The sequence below is a fragment of the Stegodyphus dumicola genome, chromosome 8 (genome assembly GCF_044657685.1).
Source record: "Stegodyphus dumicola isolate Sdum_Otavi_A_Nest chromosome 8, ASM4465768v1".
Classification (NCBI taxonomy): Eukaryota; Metazoa; Arthropoda; class Arachnida; order Araneae; family Eresidae; genus Stegodyphus; species Stegodyphus dumicola.
In genome coordinates this window covers 182,955,576-182,974,479 of record NC_140775.1, presented here as the reverse complement: position 1 = coordinate 182,974,479, position 18,904 = coordinate 182,955,576, and the positions used below count along the sequence as shown (strand labels likewise).

Genomic DNA, 18,904 nt, shown 5'->3' with positions numbered 1-18,904 from the left:
ACTTGATGTGGCCAAAGGAGTTACCTTTATAAGCGATAAGCAACGGAGGACGTGGGCACTGTCCCTTTACCAAAAGGTTAATCGGTATAGCACCACGTCCACCTATATCTAGAGCCTAAAGAGGAATCACAAGACGCCACGCACCAGGTGCCCAAACCCAGAGCCAAATTCAACCAGCGGGCAGTCCAACAGACCAAATGCCCACGAAAGACAGTCCCAACAACCGCCCAGGCCCCACATTTATTAAATAAAATAATAAAAAAAACATGCAGGGCCAAAAAGGGCGAGTTTTGACAATAAGCAAAAATTTTACAAAGGTGTAATACACACAAATATAGAATATACATAAGCTAAAGTACAGTCTGATGTTGGGCAGCCCAATAATATACAATGAGTAAAATATAGACAGTAGAATTAGACTTAATGACAATATAACATAAAAATAGAGAACATAGTGACATAATGAATGTAAATGATTACAGCAATACACAGAGGATATACCAAAAGAAATAAAAATAAAAGAATACAATATCCATCAGTGTGTGACTGGAAGTACTGATACATGGGAAATGCGTAAAGCATTCAGAATTCGACTTAATTCAGAAGACTAACAACTGGATCGGGATACATTGCATAGCCAAGTACATATATTTGACAAAGCAACGTATTGAAAGTCAGTGTAATAAACTAGATATTCGCTATGACAAAGTCATGTTACAATACCGCAGGTAGTGATGTCATACAGAAGAAGTAGGTAGCGTACAATATAATTTGATCTCGGTACGCATTCAATCCCTATAGTACAACAATAGTTAGGAAAAAGGAATATGTTATACAAAATATATTTAGCATGCAACTGTGTTTAAGATATACAAAGGTCGATACATTGGTTACTACCAATTATGGTACAGGATTCGTACCAAACTTAGTAACAGAATGCAATAGCGGTACAATACAGTTGATCACGTGGTATTGTGGGTAAAACATGCAATAAGGCTAATTATACGATTGTGAGGAATAAAATAACATATTTAGCCTGCATAAAAGTTAACGAATATGGGATACCATACAATACTATACAATATTACAATACAATGCAATACAAAAAAAAAAAAATTAACATATTTAACCTGAACTAAAAGCCAACTGATATAAGATACTATACAATACCACAATACAATACGATACAGTAGATACAATACCACAATACAATACGATACAGTAGATGCTATACAATACTATACAATGAAAATACAAAATACATTCAGTGTTCGTGACACAAAAATACATTTAAAATTGTCATGACACCAGTGATCCTAATGCAGCAAATAAATTGATGCAGTTACCTGCATAAAAGATAATATAAGATACTATACAATACTACAATACAATACAATACAAAAGCTAATTAAGCGATTATAATGAATAAAAATTAACATATTTAACTTGTATAAAGCCAACTGATATAAGATACTATACAATACTAAACAATACCAAGCACCGTCCAAAACTCCTAGAAGAGGCTGGGAAGCTGTTGTTGGTGTGGATTAACGAGAAGCAGTTAAAAGGCGATTCGGCGTCGGAAGTTATCATTTGCGCTAAGGCTAAGAAGCTGTACTTGGTTCTTTTCCGCAAAACACCAGGTACGTCGACTGATGATGAGATGGCAATGAGATTTTTGGGGGCGCGGAACGGATTAATTGAATTTCCATTATTTTCAATGGAGAAGTTTGTGTCTAGACACAAGAACTTCACTATACGAGCTCAATGCTGGAACAAATTAAACTCATATCTCGAGATTCCACTGTATGCAAGTTCTTTACGGCATGGCGACATTTGCAGAACCGTCGAGCAAAAACTCCTTTCGAAAGCTTTATGGTAGAGTAACAAAAGTATGGGACACTTGGATCCGTTCCTCGGAATATCCTCCACCAAAAGAGGGGTGGATATAGACAAAAATTGGTCTGTCAACTATTATAAGTTGCCCAAGGACCCTCTTAAATGAAAGAATTTCACTACTTGTTGACCATGATGAATTTATGTGCATGGTCAAGATTCTCTTAGGTCTGTAGAATAAGAAAGAGTAATAATAATACTCTATGAGAATGTATTAGAGTTTACGAAAATAAATGCTTAAAACAATTCTTCACGTACATATATTTGCGATTTAACAATTGTCTAATTAATTTGTACAAATTGGTACTTCATCATATGGAACTTCATTGGACACTTTGTTAGTGCTTGGGCTTCGTCGGTTTTTGTCTCAAACGTCGGTTTTTGTCTCAAACGAAAACAAAACCGTTTGTTTTCGTTTTGCGATTTTGCGTCGAATCGCTTTGAATGTCCGTTTCACTTTTCAAACTATTGCCACCAAATATTATCGTCCTGTATTATATTTTAAGAAATTAAATAATGAGGAATCTGCATATACGTATGTATATTTCTCGCATTGTGATAAAACAACGGTACCTAGAGCCATCCAATTTTGAATGACGTAATCCTCCTGCGAATATGGGCATCTGGAAGCCCAAATGAGAAATCTGTAATTTATTTTATCATCGATTTCATGTTTTATAAAACTTTAAACAAATTTTTGATTAACAAAATCAAGGATTTCAAAATGAGCAATGACAGAAAAAAACATTTTAATCTCCAGCGTGGGGGGACTGTGTATCGGAAATTCTAAAGATATGCTCCTTTTAAAATTATTTTGCGATATTGCTCTTGAACTGAATTTTATGGTTTAAGTGTGAAGAACATGATATTTAATAAATAAAGGCAACACTCAAAATGTTAAAAAAACACCCCTTTGGACCTAATTTAAAATCTCAAACCTTTCAGTGTTTTTTTCCATATCTTTTATAAAGAAAAGTTTAAAAGAAATTGAAAAAAAAAAATAATAAATGCGAAACTCCTTGTGAATATCCTGAAATATGATTTTATCACATTAAAATAACTACGGAAACGAAATTCCAAAAACTGAAATGAATTATACTGTTACGAATTTGGCATTTAAATAATTAATGTTAGTTGAATTGTAAATTAAATGGTTTTATTTCCCGCTCAGTGCAGCGCGTGATGAATATTAAAAGATAGCTAAGCTGGAAAATTGAAAATACAAGAGCGCGTGCATGTAACATTTAATAAATATCTCTTTTTGATTTAGAGAAAGTACTAGAAAATTCTCTCACGCGATTTTAAAAATCTTATAGAAGGAGGAAAACCTCTCAGTTCTTGGTAGTAGTTAGTTTAGAAAACTGCTCTTGTTGACTGTAGCGAATTCGCGAATTAGCTTTTTTTTTAGCTGTTTTGAATTAAGTTCTCTTGAACGTTTGAGTAGTTAGAAGATAACTACTGTGATATATTGTGATACTGCACGATTATTGGAGTACATTTAATCATATTTGCTGTGATAATCATAAATTTTTGTTCATTTTTCATCGGATTTGTGCATTCATTTCGTAACGAACCCGTACGCACGCAACAATACATTGATAATTTTTTTTCCAATATTACTATTCTTTATTGAAATTATTTCACATTAAACTGTTCAACTTAATCGATCTTTCCATGTTTAGTGCAGAACCCAGGCATTCACATTCGCTCAAGTATATTTTACTTTATATTACAAATTTTATTTGAAAATACGTAATAAAAATATCATAATCGGTATCCGAAAAATTGTCAATTAATCTAATATTTTTAATAATGATTGTTAAACTTCAGTTATTGAACGTAATATATTGGTCGTTCTCAATTTTTTGCTCCTTCTTTCCTAACTTGAAAAATACATACATACATTAATTTAGATTCAGCTTATTTTCTAATATTGGGAGTAACACTAATTCCATTTTTCCGAGTGGCAACAGTTTCGCAAGCTGAAGATGAAAATCTGCTTTATTTCGAAAGTTGTTGCCACTGCTCGCTTTCAAATCGTAGAGTTTGTTAATAAAAAAAATAAGTTTTACCATTATATATAAATAGCATTGCCAAATATTAAATACATTTTTCCCGATTCCAAAAATTCGTGGAAAGCCATTTCGAGTGAGTACGACATTATATTTCGAGTGAGTACGAGATATTAATTAAAAACACCGAAAACATTAATTTTCGCACTCATTTCTCCGAGTGGCAACAGTTTCTCGCGTTGGAGATTAAAATGCTTTATTTAACACTTTTCGAAATAAAGCTCGCTGTCAAATCGTAGAGTTTGTTAATCGAAAAATTTTTAAGTTTTACAAAATCTATACATATAAAAAAGAATGTCTGCTTGTGCGTTTATTTGTTTGTTCGCTTTATTGATTTATGATCAATTACGATCAAATTTTTGCCACATTTAATCGACTCAAACTGAATATAAGTGAAATATTGGATGGAACTTCAGCTTTTACGCCCATTTCATTAGAAAGACGAAAATCATTAAAAACTGCCTGCCATTGTTGCTGATATAATGAGAGAGAATTAGTTACTAATTTTTCTATTGAAAGTGTTTGTGTTAGATGCATTACTTCCAATCTAATTTAACTGCCATCGGGTACCTTCGCTAGTGTTTTATAAATTAAAAAAAAAAAAAAATATATTTAGAAATTGTTAGTAACTCCCAAAGCCTTATAAGATATTTCTCCTACTTTCCTTTCCTAGCGTGCCTTCGTGGTGTAGTGATTCTGCACGCTAGGCCGGTATTCCAGAGGTCCGAGGTTCGATTCCCGGCCAAGGCGGTTGCTAATTTTTCATCTCTCCTGCTTCCAAAAAAAAAAAAAAAAAAAAAAAAATACCTAATGTCTCTACAGCCTGAATAAAATAAGATTTTTAAACTCAGAACTAAATCTAAATATTTAAGGGGTATCAGAAACTCCTATACCGACAATAATAAATTGGCCATTTTCGATGTACTTTTTCTCAAAATCTGCTGTAGATACAATCTTGAATTTTTTTCTGTAATTAAAGTATACCTATCTGATTATACTGAAATGAGCTTCTGAAACATTTGAATTTTAGAGTAAATTACAGAATATTTTGTTAGGCATAGTAAAATTTAGCACTTTTCTCACACACACACAAAAAAAAAAAAAAAAAAAATTAAATTTTTTTTTCTAATTACAAAAAGTTCATTTCGGTAAATATTAGGGAACCTAATAAATAAACCATAAAAAGTTTAGATACCTGTGAGCAGTAGTTCCTGAGAAAAGGTAATCGAGTATAAAAAAATCACGTTTGGAGAAAAACGCGTTTTTATGTAAAAATCCCCATTGATCAAAGCAGTAGATGACAAATTAAAACTAGATTTCCTACAGTTCTAATTTTCATAGAGATTAAAGAATGGTATTTTTAGAAAGACAAAAGTGTAGAGAATTTGAAAATGCAAAAATCCGAAATCACAATTTTTTGAAAAATTTGGGGTTCCAACACCCCTTAACAGCTAAATAAAAGGCTGAGGTATTCCTGAAACTATAAAAGGGGGGGGAATTCTTCCTTGTTGAAAACCCCTATAGTACATCAAAGGTTATATGTTTCATTTTGTATTTTCAGAACAGTCCCTGTTGGCGAAGATTTTGGCATCCAAATTTGGCGACTTTATTTCTTCCTCATTGGCAACCCTGCCTTCGTAACGCAGTGTATCGCCGCTCGCAGCGCCGTTCGGAACACGCGGATCGCAGCCAACCAGAAAGCGGGAGATCACCGCTTGGGATGTTGTTTTTTCCAAAGCAGACGATCCGAGCAAATATCCATCGTTTGATCCACACCTAAATATTCAAGAATCTCCCGACCTCCTCCACCAAATCTCCAGTTCGTTTGTGCCAACTAATGATTTCGTGGACATTAATTCCTGCGTCACTGTAAATAAGAAGGAAGGAGTTTTTCCCCTTTCCAAATCGAGAGAGAAGATCAGGTAAGGTTTCTTTTCATCGTTTGACCGCTTACCACTGGTCAGTTCTTTGCGCTGCTGCTTACTAGCGTTGTAAGGTTGCTCTTTTTCAGTGCCCGTATGGCAGTGTTATGGTTTCTTCACCACGGTTTATACTAGATTCCATTTACGTCATGTTGTTTTTAAAGTGTGTTACTGTTCGTAACTCGTGGTTTAGCAGCTGGGTTTTGTTTATATATTTGTTTGTTATTTCTAGGAAGGAAAGTTCGCTCAACACAAACCCTAGCGGCTTATGCTACAATTAAATGGATACTCAGCAGCAATCTGTTTCTACATTCTTATTGCTTTCGTTTTAGATTTCCCCCTAAATTATGAATTAATACTGAATTATAAAGTAAGGAATTATTTCACTTGAAAGTTACATGAAGTGGGAAGATAATTATCGTTCCTTTAATTAACAAATTAATTTATATTTATTTATTTACTTAAATCTAAAAATAAATTTTTGTTAGATAATTAATGTAAATTAATGTCTGTTTGTATATATATATATATATATATATGTAATTAAAAATAACATTAATTAATTGCTAGTTTAATATTAATGGTAGTATATTTTAAAATGAAATGTAACTTGTTTATATATAATCTAACATAAAAAAATTGAATAATTATCAATTAATAATTTCTAAGAACTCATTGTGCGTTAGTATTTAGTGTTAAATAAATATTTAAACATCAGATATTGAAAAAATAAAAATATATCTATTCCTTATGCATTTTTGTTCAACTGTGTCTGTAAACTCGCTTGTAAATTTTAATAATCTTTTAACCCTAAACTATTTTTCATGATGCTGAAAATATTTTAGTGGCTTTAACGAGGAAATTTCTGTATTTTTCAAGCATGGTTTGTTATCTAAAAATGAGTTAAAAAATAAAAAATAGATAAATAAAACTAGATTAGAAAATTATTTTGAATTTATCACTTGTTGTATTAAACGCTCTGTAGAAGTCTTTAAAGCTTTACCAATATTCTGCCGCGAAAGTTTAATATTAAAACTTTCTGCTTTATATTTTTTATTCCTAGGGACTACTTTTTACTTAAAAGTAATTTTCATGTTTTAATATAATATTGTAAATGAAATTTGACTGATTGTAATGATATATGGCTTTCATGGAGATAACCCGAATTTTAAAGTAATATATTATATATATGAAAATAATTTGCATAGTAAAAGTAATAATATACGACATTTATGTAATTAATAATAATTAAAAACTGGATTGGTAATAGTTAAATTTCTTATGGACGTAATATGTTATGTTAATTAGGCTTATCGCTGTTGAAAGTATCGTAGAAAATATTTAGAAATTCTAAATTTGGTTAAATTTTTAAATTCTTATCCAAGTTAGAGAGTTCGAACTATTCTAAAATTTTCTATGCTGAAAAATAAACACCAGTGCAAATATCATCTATAAATTCAGAAAAATTTATTGATGTTATTTATATTACAACCATTGGTATTTTATCTTTCCGCGTGAAAATTTTTAGAATAGTTCGAGCTATGTACATATTTTAGCTTTATATGTATATATGTGATAGAAGAGTTGGCGGATCAAAACATTCGAACAAAAATTTCCAGTTTTTGTTTCTTTTTCTAAACATTTCTTTGCCAGGAATTTGCATATTTTTAGAAGATGCAAGATTTCAATTTTTTTTAATCGTAAATCTAATTTATACATTTTAACTGTAAGCGAAATTTGAGAGTTTAAATAATTTAGTATCTTAAAATGATTGTGGGTTGGGTTATATGAAAACTTATAAAAATGAAATAATAAGATATATATATATATATATCTTTTTATTATTATTTGAAATCAACGAAGCAGTTATAAAAGTAATTCTAAGCTATGTTTTACAAAAATGGCGCGCCTTTCGAATCTACACAGCAGCCAACTTTGCCTACATAAGTTTTTTAATGGAAAAATCAGAGCATATAGATTTAAATTAAATAAAAATTAAATGCAAGTCATTTCATTTGCTGAAAATTCTAATTTTATATAAATTACAGAAGACTTACAATCATGTAAGTTAATTTGTCATTTCTCTTTGTCAACAGGAAAAAAGACTGTCAAAAACGCAACGTACACTCAACTTTATCGTCTGCAGCATATACAACTAATTTCTTCTAGGGATTTTATGTTAATGTATCTTACCGAAACATATTACGACAACTATACTGGAATAAGATTCCAATTATCCGTATATATTCTGTTCTTTCCAACATAATATACAATGTAAACTTGTGCTGATGCAATTACATATTAGAATTTTCCGCTGATTTTGAAGAAAGGGAGAACAATGTAGTATAGATAATTTTAAGAGCTTTTAATTTAATTTAGATGAATATCTATCTATTTCCCAACCAGATGCATGAGATTTGCAGAAAATCTATATATTTTATAATTCATAAAATGCAAAAATAAATATCTCGTACCTTTAAAGTTATTTTAATGTTTTAAAGCAATAGTATTTAAGCTATGGGTCCATGTGTAACGTTTATACGTGCCAGTTTCCTTTAAAACGTCCTCCACAAAGGCATCCCCAGCTTCAGGCAGATAGCCCTCGTGTGCTTTGCCATAATCACATAAACTAAATCAGATTATGGATTGCAACCCCGCTTGGGGTCGCAAAAATTTATAATGGGGGTAGCAAAGTGGATAAAAATCCTAAAAAGTCTGAGTTTATTGTATATAACTAAAGATCAACGCTCTGACCGGGGTCGTTTTCGAATGTTTATGGGGTCGTACGTCCATTAAGTTTGAATAGCACTATTTTAAGGCAAGAATAAAATATAAATTTTGCTAAGAAATATTTGTATTATTAAACAATAAAAATATTATTGAGGGACATTGAAAAATTAGCCTGAAAGGTATGGAAATCTGGGCCGACATTCGATATAAGTTCTCACGAAACTATAATTTCTCCATTTCAAAACCTATATTTATCAAATATACTTTTAGTCTTTGACTATACCTAAAAGTATAAAAAATAATTAAAGAAAAGAGAACAAACGATAATATTCAAGTGTTTATATTGTTTATTTAATCTTTATTACACATTTTATTGCACTTTATTTTACTTATGTTAATATTTTCACGGAACCACAGTATCTAAGCAACTTTTTGGGCGTACGAAGTAGGAATTTTCTTTTAACTAAAGTATAAAAAACGTATACGAATTATATATATAAGCTGGAATGTAACAAAAGTGAGACTTTTCTTAACCAAAACACAACAGTTACTCCTTATTTTTGTAAAAGTTTAAGGATATTTTGTGCAAAGAAATTTTATAGCTCAAGTGCACTTGTCAGCTCTTGGGATACTCCTGGAAACAGGTCGGAATCCTGAAATCATTTTTAACAGGCGTCCCCAACATGCTCAGTTGGGTTTTGTAGCGCAGAGGTTTTGGTTTGGTTATATGAGATTACAGCAAAGCCTCGAATCTGTCGAAGGAGAAGTATCACTCCGTGGAGGACTTTCTAAAATGGCTCGTTTACACGTTCCCACGTCGGGAAAACCACGAAAACCACCATGCAGCTAGCCAGTTCACGGCATTCGAACCTTGGACCTAATTACCAGTGTTCAGCGACTTTACCGCTTGGCCACTGGTGGGTTGTAGTGGAGAGGATCAGGCAACCTTATTCTCTGAGTAATAATTATTTTTCGATTACTTAAAGGGGAGTATCGTTAGTTGAGGTCATGGATTATATACCGTCTATTAAGTAAAATTCTAGCAGGACATCTTTTCTCAAATATTTTATGTATGTTGTAGCATCCTCGGTATCTCTCAGAATTTAAAGAACCGTTTTAAACAATAAGTACGTGTGTGCGTCTACTTACATAAAACTGGTTGAAATCGTCGTGTTCTCTGCCCTTTTATCTATGTCATTCAAAGACATTATTGCAAAATACGTCTTTGTTTCGGCCTTTCTCCAAAGAAATATACGTCTGGGAAGCAAATACATGAGACATATTCCTAGCAGCACCCTAATGAGACAAGATACTTTCCTTTCTAGGACATTATTGCAAAAATGCTTTATCTTTAGTTGTTTCCGAAGAAATATATGTCTAGAAAGCCAAAGATGCAAGACATATTCCCAGCGGTATCCCAGAAAGGTATGGATTTGAATGTGGAGAAATTATCATTTGGATCTGTGTTAAATGCCCATAAAGAACAGCGTATTTTTTAAGGTGGCTCTTTAAATATTCAGAGATATAATGATAACATCCGTGATTCATACGGAAATCTTTCTAGGGGAGTTACTGAAGATGAATTCTTTCTGGTGGATGTTGATGCACAGTTAGAGGCTGGTTGGTATTTGTTTCTAAAGAGATTCAGAGAAAAGATTAGTGGGCAATTTCTTCTGACTTTGTTTCTAAGGCAACGTATTAGCTTGAAAATTGCATTTACGGACCAACAGAACTTTTCTCAGTAAAATCTTTTCACAATTATGTAAATAGGATGAAAATCTGCCACTTCTGGTCTTTCTGTCAGGACAAATTTTGTTTCTTTGATTCTGATTTTTTTTCATATTTTTCGAACAAGTTACTTACTTAATAATTTTGTTCTTTTTGTTCTTGAGTTGTAGACCTTAATTATGTTGAAAATTCTATAATGTTTATATTTGCATTCCATGAATTAATAGAAATTTAAAGATCTTGTGAGAAATTACCCTAGTTCGCTTCACATTAAATCAAAAATCTCGTAAACTGTAAGCTTTATTGATGTTGGATCCAAATACAGACGTGTATTGTCTTGCTAATGGATAATGTTGGATTCACAAAAGCTGGTTTTGATATTTGTATCCTACATATATATTTAACAAGTGCAATAATACTTCTGAAGTTTTAAAAGTTGAGATTTCCTAACTAACCCTTTATTCCAATATGAAATGTAGCTCTATTGTTCACGCACATGTCTATATCTTTATTACTTACGTATTAAGCATTCACTAATTTAGAAAGGAACCAGTTAAATCTCAGATTTTATTTCACGAATGTTTACAAAATGGTGTCAGCAGTGTTTCTATGTTAATCTATGTATTTTTGAAATAACAGAAAGCAAATACAAAAAGAGAATTATACAAGTAATTGCGCGCTGAACTCATTCTTCAGATTCCTTCTGTATAACTTTATTGCTCTGTATACCGTCTTTATCTTTATTCTCTTCATCGTCATCATCATCAGTTTTCTCTTTTCCCAGTACATGACCAATTATTTCGTCGTCATATTGAGAGAATTTGATGGAAACCGCACTGTTTACATTTTCATCCAATCTGAACATCCTCTTCACTAATGTTAAATTTATCATACTAACTTTCATTATTATTTGAACAATTTATATTTTATAATATTTGAATTTTAGCCCATCATACATTTTTTTATCTTATAGGTCTAAGTTTCGATTTCAATTTAAATCAATAATGCCATAATTTTGATATTGCCGTTTATTTGGGTACCGTATAAGGTATTTCTCCCACTTCCCTAGCGTGCCTTCGTGGTGTAACGGTAGCACGCTGGGCCGGTATTCCAGAGGTCCGTGGTTCGATTCCCTGCAAAGGCGGTTGCATATTTTTCATCTTTTCTGCTTCCCAATTAACCTAATGACTCTACAACCGATTAAGAGAAGCTTTGCTGTGTATATCACTTCTACTTGTAGAATAGTAAGGTTTATTGGATAGGTTAGGTTAATTGATTAAGGTAAAGCAAATTGGGTACATATGGGGAGGGATGCCTTCGTGGAGGGCATCTAGCCCATTCGCCAGGATTTAAACCCTCGTCAAATTTAAAGCACTCAGCAAATTTTTTGCTGGTGAACTCGATACGATTTCTTGAAATTGGGAATACAGAGACATCAACTGCACCCTTCAAGTTTCAGACCGACGTTTTGACCGCAATTAAGCACGGGAGAGTATTTAATTTCTTACATAATCAGTTGCTGAATACGTCACAAAAACCCGTTAAAATATTTTTGTTATTTAAATGTCTGAAAATATTAAATTATTGACTTTAAGCAGTTACACTACTTAAATTCTTCATAAACACGTTTTTATTTAATTTAAACTACTGTGTGTATCCTTGATCAATTACTATTTAACTATGGTGGTCTATGCCCAAAATAACTGTAGCTATATAGTTTTTACGATGCCTTTCCGTAATATACTTTGTTACTGTTAAATTTCCAGTATTATTATGTTAAATTTCAAGTCATCGGTATCCTTTCATAGTGAAATGTGATAAAATTGCTGAGATAAATGAGTATATATTTTTTTTAAGAAACTGCACATTCGCTCTTAAAAATTGCAACATAGTTTTTCGAAAATGTCGAAAATTGCAGTCTAGCTTGTAAACTAAGATAACTGAATATATATTTTAAGAAATGTAAATTTAACATTATTGCTTGTACATTAACTCGTGAAGAACAGTTCGTGAAAGAACAGTTTTATCAAGCTCTTCTCTCACGAAGAGAATTCTAATTAAATAACATTTTGTGTGTCACCTTTATTTTTTAAGAAGTATGTTCTTCGCACTTAAACCATAAAATTCAATTCAACAACAATATCACAAAATAATTTAAAAAGCGCATATCTTTAGAATTTCCGATCCCTAGTCTTGCGCTCTGGAGATAAAAATGTTCTGTTTTCGTACAGTATTGCCATTGTTCGCTTTGAAATCATTGAGTTTTTAATCAAAAACTCATAAATGCTTAACAAAATATGAAATGCCCATATTCGGGTGGAGGCTTAAGTCATTCAAAATTTGATATCTCTAGGCACCGTTGTTTTATCGCAATGCGAGAAACATACATACATTTATGCAGATTCTTCATTATTTAATTTCTTTAAATATAACACAGGGCGATAATATTTGGTGGCAACAATTTGGAAAGCGAAAGGGACATTTATAGTGAACCAACGCAAAATGCCAAAACGAAATTAATGGCCCTTCTGGACTAACAGGAATCTGTGGAAGAACTGTTTACCATTAAATCTGTTCCTAATAATACTGTAATATTATTTAATGGCGTATTAACAAAAGTGTTAGTTACGAAATAACTATTACATAGTATTATTTAACGATATCAGTATAAAACTATAAAGGGGATTATATATCTGTAATATATTTACTCTATAGTATAAATTATATGTTACTGCTTAATGGTTTATGAACAAAACTATGCCATGCTTTGCTTATACAATTGTACGAAATAACATTGTTTATAAAGTGCAGAGGCTGTTCGCACATTTTTTAGACGACTTTGGTAAGCGGTAATAAAACATCGTTTGCTGCAACAGAAGTAATTGCAATTGTACCATGTTTTTAAAAGTCAAAATTATCGTCTGTGGCTTGAAAGTTTTGTTTTTATTCAAAATGGCGTATTTAACAAAGCAGTGGTTCGAAAGCTACATTTACGTTCTTTCCGAAGAGAAATATGCATACTCCGTTATCCAAAAACGATGTGAGAGTCATGGTTTTGGGATATCTAAAGGCGTCGATAGGTATTATCATCAACAAGAAAGGAAAAACACGTCAAATTGGAGCCTCACGTGGGACAATAATTCCAAACAAACATCCAAGGAAAAAATGGACATCTTCGACTATTGCAAAGGTACGTTGTTTAATGCTAAAAGAAAATCCCCCTAGTCAAAGGACAGTTGCAAAATCATTAAAATGCTCGGTTTCCACTGTAAACAAAATGATAAACCTTGATTTAAATCTTAAGAAAGCGAAAAAACGCAATGTGCATCGTCTTCTTCCAAAGCATATCGCTCAACGGAGGACACGCTGCAAAATTCTATATGAGAAACACTTATCCAAAGAAAAATGGAAAACAATTGTCACAATAGATGAAGCATGGGTGTATTTAAATGATTGTAACAAAAAAAAAAAAAAAAAAAAAAAAAAAGAGCCATTTGTTATCATAAAAGGGGAGGAAAAAAATTAAGTACATGGTTCAAAGAATCGAAAGAAAATTTTTCTAAGGGATTCATGCTTGTTGCTGGTTTTTCTTATAATGGCAAGTTAAAAATAAAGAGAGTGCAAAAAAATGTCAAGATTAACTCCAAATACGATCAGGAACATATTTTATCGCCAATGTTTGTGAATGAAATACCATCGCTTTACCCAGAGTGCCATCCATCTGTGAGACTCCATCAGGACAACGCTAGCAGTCACACATCAAAATCCACAGTAAATTTCCTAAAAGAAATGGAACAAAAAACTGGTATCAAGGCTTACCTTTCACTGATATACCTACTAAATCTCTTGATGTGTCACGTATGGATTTTTGTGCTTTCGGACTTTTTAAAACTGCATTATCCAAACGTTGTCCCAAAACCCTAACAGGAAAGCTTTTCGGGAGGAATGGGATAGAATATCTCTTCTGCCACTTCAAAAGGTATTATTATCATGGAAATTGCGGTGTCGAAAGATAGTTCAGAATAAGGGATGTCAAAAAGAACATTTAAAACACAAGAATTTTATGTAATTTCGTTTTGTGAATACAATATACGTCGTCTAAAAAAATCTGTGAACAGCCTCTGTATAAAACATTAAATAAAAAATTAAGCATAACTTTATCTTTTAGTGACATGCTTTTGAAGGAATTAATTCGAATCATATTTTTAAATTGCATACATAATTTTAGACATACGGAGGTTGTTATTTTTCATAGAAATGAATTAATGTAATAACTAATGACGCGAGTAATGTTACTCAAAGAATAGAATTGTCAAAGTGATTACTCAGTTTATTTATAGATTTTGTGAACATTTTCTCCTTGTGCAACCAAAATATATTTTTTTTCTTAAAGAGAGCGAAAAAAAAGAATTTACTCTTTTATGTTCTTTCAACGAGAAAACTAATTCGGTGGAAATTTTCCTGGCGACAGTTTTCCGTCGCCAAATATTGACGTCGGACTTAGAATGGCGTTGGAAATAGGCGGCGAGTGGCTTTCACAGGTGAGCACACTCTTCGTCTGAGTTATGAGAACTCCCCCTCCCGCTTCCTTCTCTTCCCTTCTCACCCGAGGACAGATTGAGAGCGTAATTGCGGTCTTAGGGATGTTGTACAAATTGCAAAAAAATAAAAACAGCTACTTGAAAAAACCATGTTGCGGGCATTACGCGAAAGTTAGATAATTTAGTTGTTTGACATCGAGTCGTGTTACAATCGCAGCCATTATTTTTAAGAGTGTTATGTTATACGCAAGTTATTAAAAACAAATTATTAAATTCGTTAAGTGACGGATGTTAATTTATGTTGCATTCGAAACCATTACTTATGAGAGTCGGTAAAAATTATGCAAAAATTATCAAATCTAAATCATTAATTTCATATAGTGACTAACGATAATTTATGTTGCAAGTTATAGATATTACATTTGAGAATGGTATATATCATTCGAAAGTTTTCATATCTAAATTATTCAATTCATTTAGTGACTAATCGTAATCTATACTAGTAGATGAAGCCATTATTTGCAGAGTGGTAAAAATTATACAAAATTATCAAATCTAAATTGTTAATTTCATATATTGACTAACGTTGATTTAAGTTTTAACTATAAATATTATACTCGAGAGCAGAGTAAATTATTCGAAAGTTTTCATATTTAAATTATTCAATTTATTTAGTGACTAACTAGAATCTACAATACTAGCTGAAACCATTATTTTAAGAGTGATAAAAATTATCAAATCTAAATTATTAATTTCATATAAATACTAACATTAATTTATGTTGCAAGTTATAGACATTTGAGAATGGTGTAGATCGGGGTTTCTTAAACTGTGGGTCGAGACCCCCAAGGGGGTCGCAGGATTTATAATATGTATTTAATAAAAATAAGTGGCAACAGTAAGATAGAGATCTAAAGATTTTTAAAGTGTATGGAATTAAAGAATTGTAGTTTTATACAGATGCGGATGAAATTAGAAGCGGATGTAATGTCCATTTAGCGAAAGTTCTCCCCATATTTATGTGTTAACGTGCTAATAATATATGTTTAAAATATAACCCTTTAAAATGCCCCTTGCTTCGCAAACAAAGAAAGCGAAAAGAAACTACAACACAACGCAAGCGACGATTAGAGAAAGAATTACATTCACAATGTAATTATTGACAATGAAACAAAAGTAGATTATGCGGTAATTTATCTAGGACGAAACCTCTTCGCAGCAGGTATGTTTATACGTCGCCTTGAGTCGTGTGAAATCATTAGATGGAATATTAATTGAAGAACTGGACTGCTCGAAACTCATTGGAAAAGATCCTTGCAACAATGAAGCATTACAAGAGATGGATAATATGATAAATTATAGACCACCATCAGCTGCATATATTAGAAACGAAAAAATGTTGATAATATTAATAAGAGTAACTAAAATAAAATTTTTCTTTGTTACGTAAGTAGGAATTGACTATATTTTTTTATATTACTTGTTTTTTACATTTTGTCACCTATTCTACGGCTTCTGCACACATCGGTTTGTGCCCTGGGGTTTGTTGTTCTAAACGCAGACGACAAATTTTCCAATGAGAAAAACCATGCTTTCTACTTCAATGGCCTCACTAACATGCGTGGTATTCTTCGTTGCGAGAAATCCATTAACATGTGAGTATGACGTATACAGGTGGATTGGAGATATCTGGGGCGATTCAGGAATTGTGGTTGCTGTCATTTCTTTAGACTGTCTGGATGCTATCCAGAATCCTTGATTTTTAGGGTATTTCCAATCTCTGTCATGCAATTTGACATTCGAACAGAAGTTTTTTTTTAATCAATAAATTCCAATAAAGGCAACACGTTTTGTCACCAAATGTTCTTTCAGTTGCTTGTCTTCTACTCTTGTCTAAATATTTAAAACGCAGCTGCATCAAATATGAGCTTTATTTGATGGACAGAATTTAAATAGATGGGAGGGTTTGTTTTAAGAATTCACTCGGAGATGGGTAAAAATGTTGTAGTGATATTTTTATTACATAGCAGGAAATGTGGTTATATTCTTGAAGAAGATGGGATGTAACTGTATGGTAATAATTATTATTTTTGGACAACTTATGAAACTTTGAAGATTATGATGTAGTTTCTCGTGTTTTAAATATTTGTGACTGTCATAAAATTATTAATCTTTTAATCGAAACGTAATGTTGCTTATAGAAACCTGTTTTAAAGCTGCAGGGGTTTTATTTTAATTCGCTTATAATTATTTTTATTTTTTAACAAGCCTTTCCTTTACATTCCTTTACATTCTAATTTCCTACATACGTTTCCCTGCCAGAAGAGTTTTCAGTATTTCGATTTAGGCAAATAAGGTAGTTTATTAGATTACGGCAAAGCACTCGAGGGCTATCTGCCTTAAGGGAGGGCTTTTTGAGGAAAACTGGCTCGTATACACGTCACACATGGGGAAAACCACGAAAAAACCCATACAGCCAGCCCGTTCGCGGGATTCGAACCTCAGACCGAACTACCAGTGTTCAGCGACGTTACCGCTCGGCCGCTGGTGGGCCGCAAATAAGGTAGAAACGCGTTTATAAGCTGAAGTCTGGGTTACTTTGGTTAGAAAGGCCGTTAAGGGCAAACTCCGCAAATTGTATTCTGTGCAACTTCGGCTGGTTAAATTTATCTAGCATTAAATTACTTTATAATTACTATTTTGAGTTAAAGCCCAAGTGGCAGCTTCTTGTACGCCCAAGAGTAGCCACCCGTAAGTATGTTTTGAATTGGAATGGTGGTGGCGTCGCGAAGAAACTAACCTTCCCTCTCCCACTTTAATTTTCAATCAAATTATAAATATGGCGTACAGTGAGAGGTAGCAAGCATAACGCTAAGAGAGTAACAAGCGCTCGTTTATAGCATACTGTTTAAACTACGATTAAACATTCAATAACATCTACAGTGAGCTCTGGCGTCGCGACCACCATTCCTAGATGACCACTTCTGAAAGTGACCAGTATTTCTGAAAATTTTAAAAAACATCAGTATTGAATCTCACTTCTCTTGGACGACCATCATGTAGAGCAAGGATGTCAAACTCGCGGCCCGGCCAATATATCGGCAAATAATAATATATAATAATAAAATAACATATCGACGAAGAAAAAATGAAATGTTTACTGCTAAGTAATTAACGATAATTTATTCAGTGTTGTTAGATTACTCACAGCGAGCTGACACACACACTAATTAAATTACAAATGCGTGTGAGTAGCAAATGTAGCTACCTTCGGCTTTTGGGGGACACGACAATACAACAGGCAAATGGAGGTGCAAATGCAAATGGAGGTGATCGAGATTCAATGCAACTCAAATTTGAAAGCAAAATTCATTGAAGTGGGCGTGCCTGAATTTTACAAATATTTACCAGCCAGGTTTGAAAATACTCGAAAATTCGCATATGAAATTATTTCCATGTTTGGTAGCACTTATCGGTGCGAGCAGTTATTTTCAGTCATGAAAGGTAATAAGTCTCCTATTAGAAACTGTATTAATGATGCTCACCTTGGGTCAGCGTTGAAAGTTATCACTGCAAACAAAATTTCTCCCGAAATAGGAAAGATAATAGCAGAGAAGAGATGTCAAGTATCAGGACGTAAACATTAAATTTTTCTTGTTCTTTTCTATATAAATATATATATATATGTTTATTATTGTATTATTCGAAATAAATCTACGTTTCTATAAATATTGATTTTTTTTTTTTTTTTTTTTTTTTTTTTTTTTTTTTTGCGGCCCGCCTAAAGTTAAACCTTGTTTGTTTGGCCCAAGTGTACCTATGAGTTTGACATCCCTGATGTAGAGACTTCAGGTTTCTGGGACAGAAAAAAATTAACGATTGGGTACTCTTTCTCTACGACAAGAACTATTCTCACGACTCTCATAATCTATTGCTTTAAAATAGACGCTTCAAGGTCGCAGCCACCCTCCTGTCATTTACGATTGTAGATTGTGTTGTATCTCCACTCGGAAAA

General features: G+C 32.5%; 1 protein-coding gene across 2 annotated transcripts in view; it reads left to right on the top strand.

Annotated features, from left to right (window-relative positions):
- Positions 1–5,556: 5,556 nt before the first annotated feature.
- LOC118191873 (LIM domain only protein 3-like) overlaps positions 5,557–18,904 on the top strand; it is a 265,129-nt gene continuing 251,781 nt past the window's right edge. Inside the window, exon 1 of one of the 2 annotated variants that reach the window (XM_085822809.1) lies at positions 5,557–5,890. The gene's annotated coding sequence lies outside the window, so the exon portion shown is untranslated. The remainder of the gene's footprint in view (positions 5,891–18,904) is intronic. The other variant, XM_085822808.1, reaches the window with a different exon arrangement.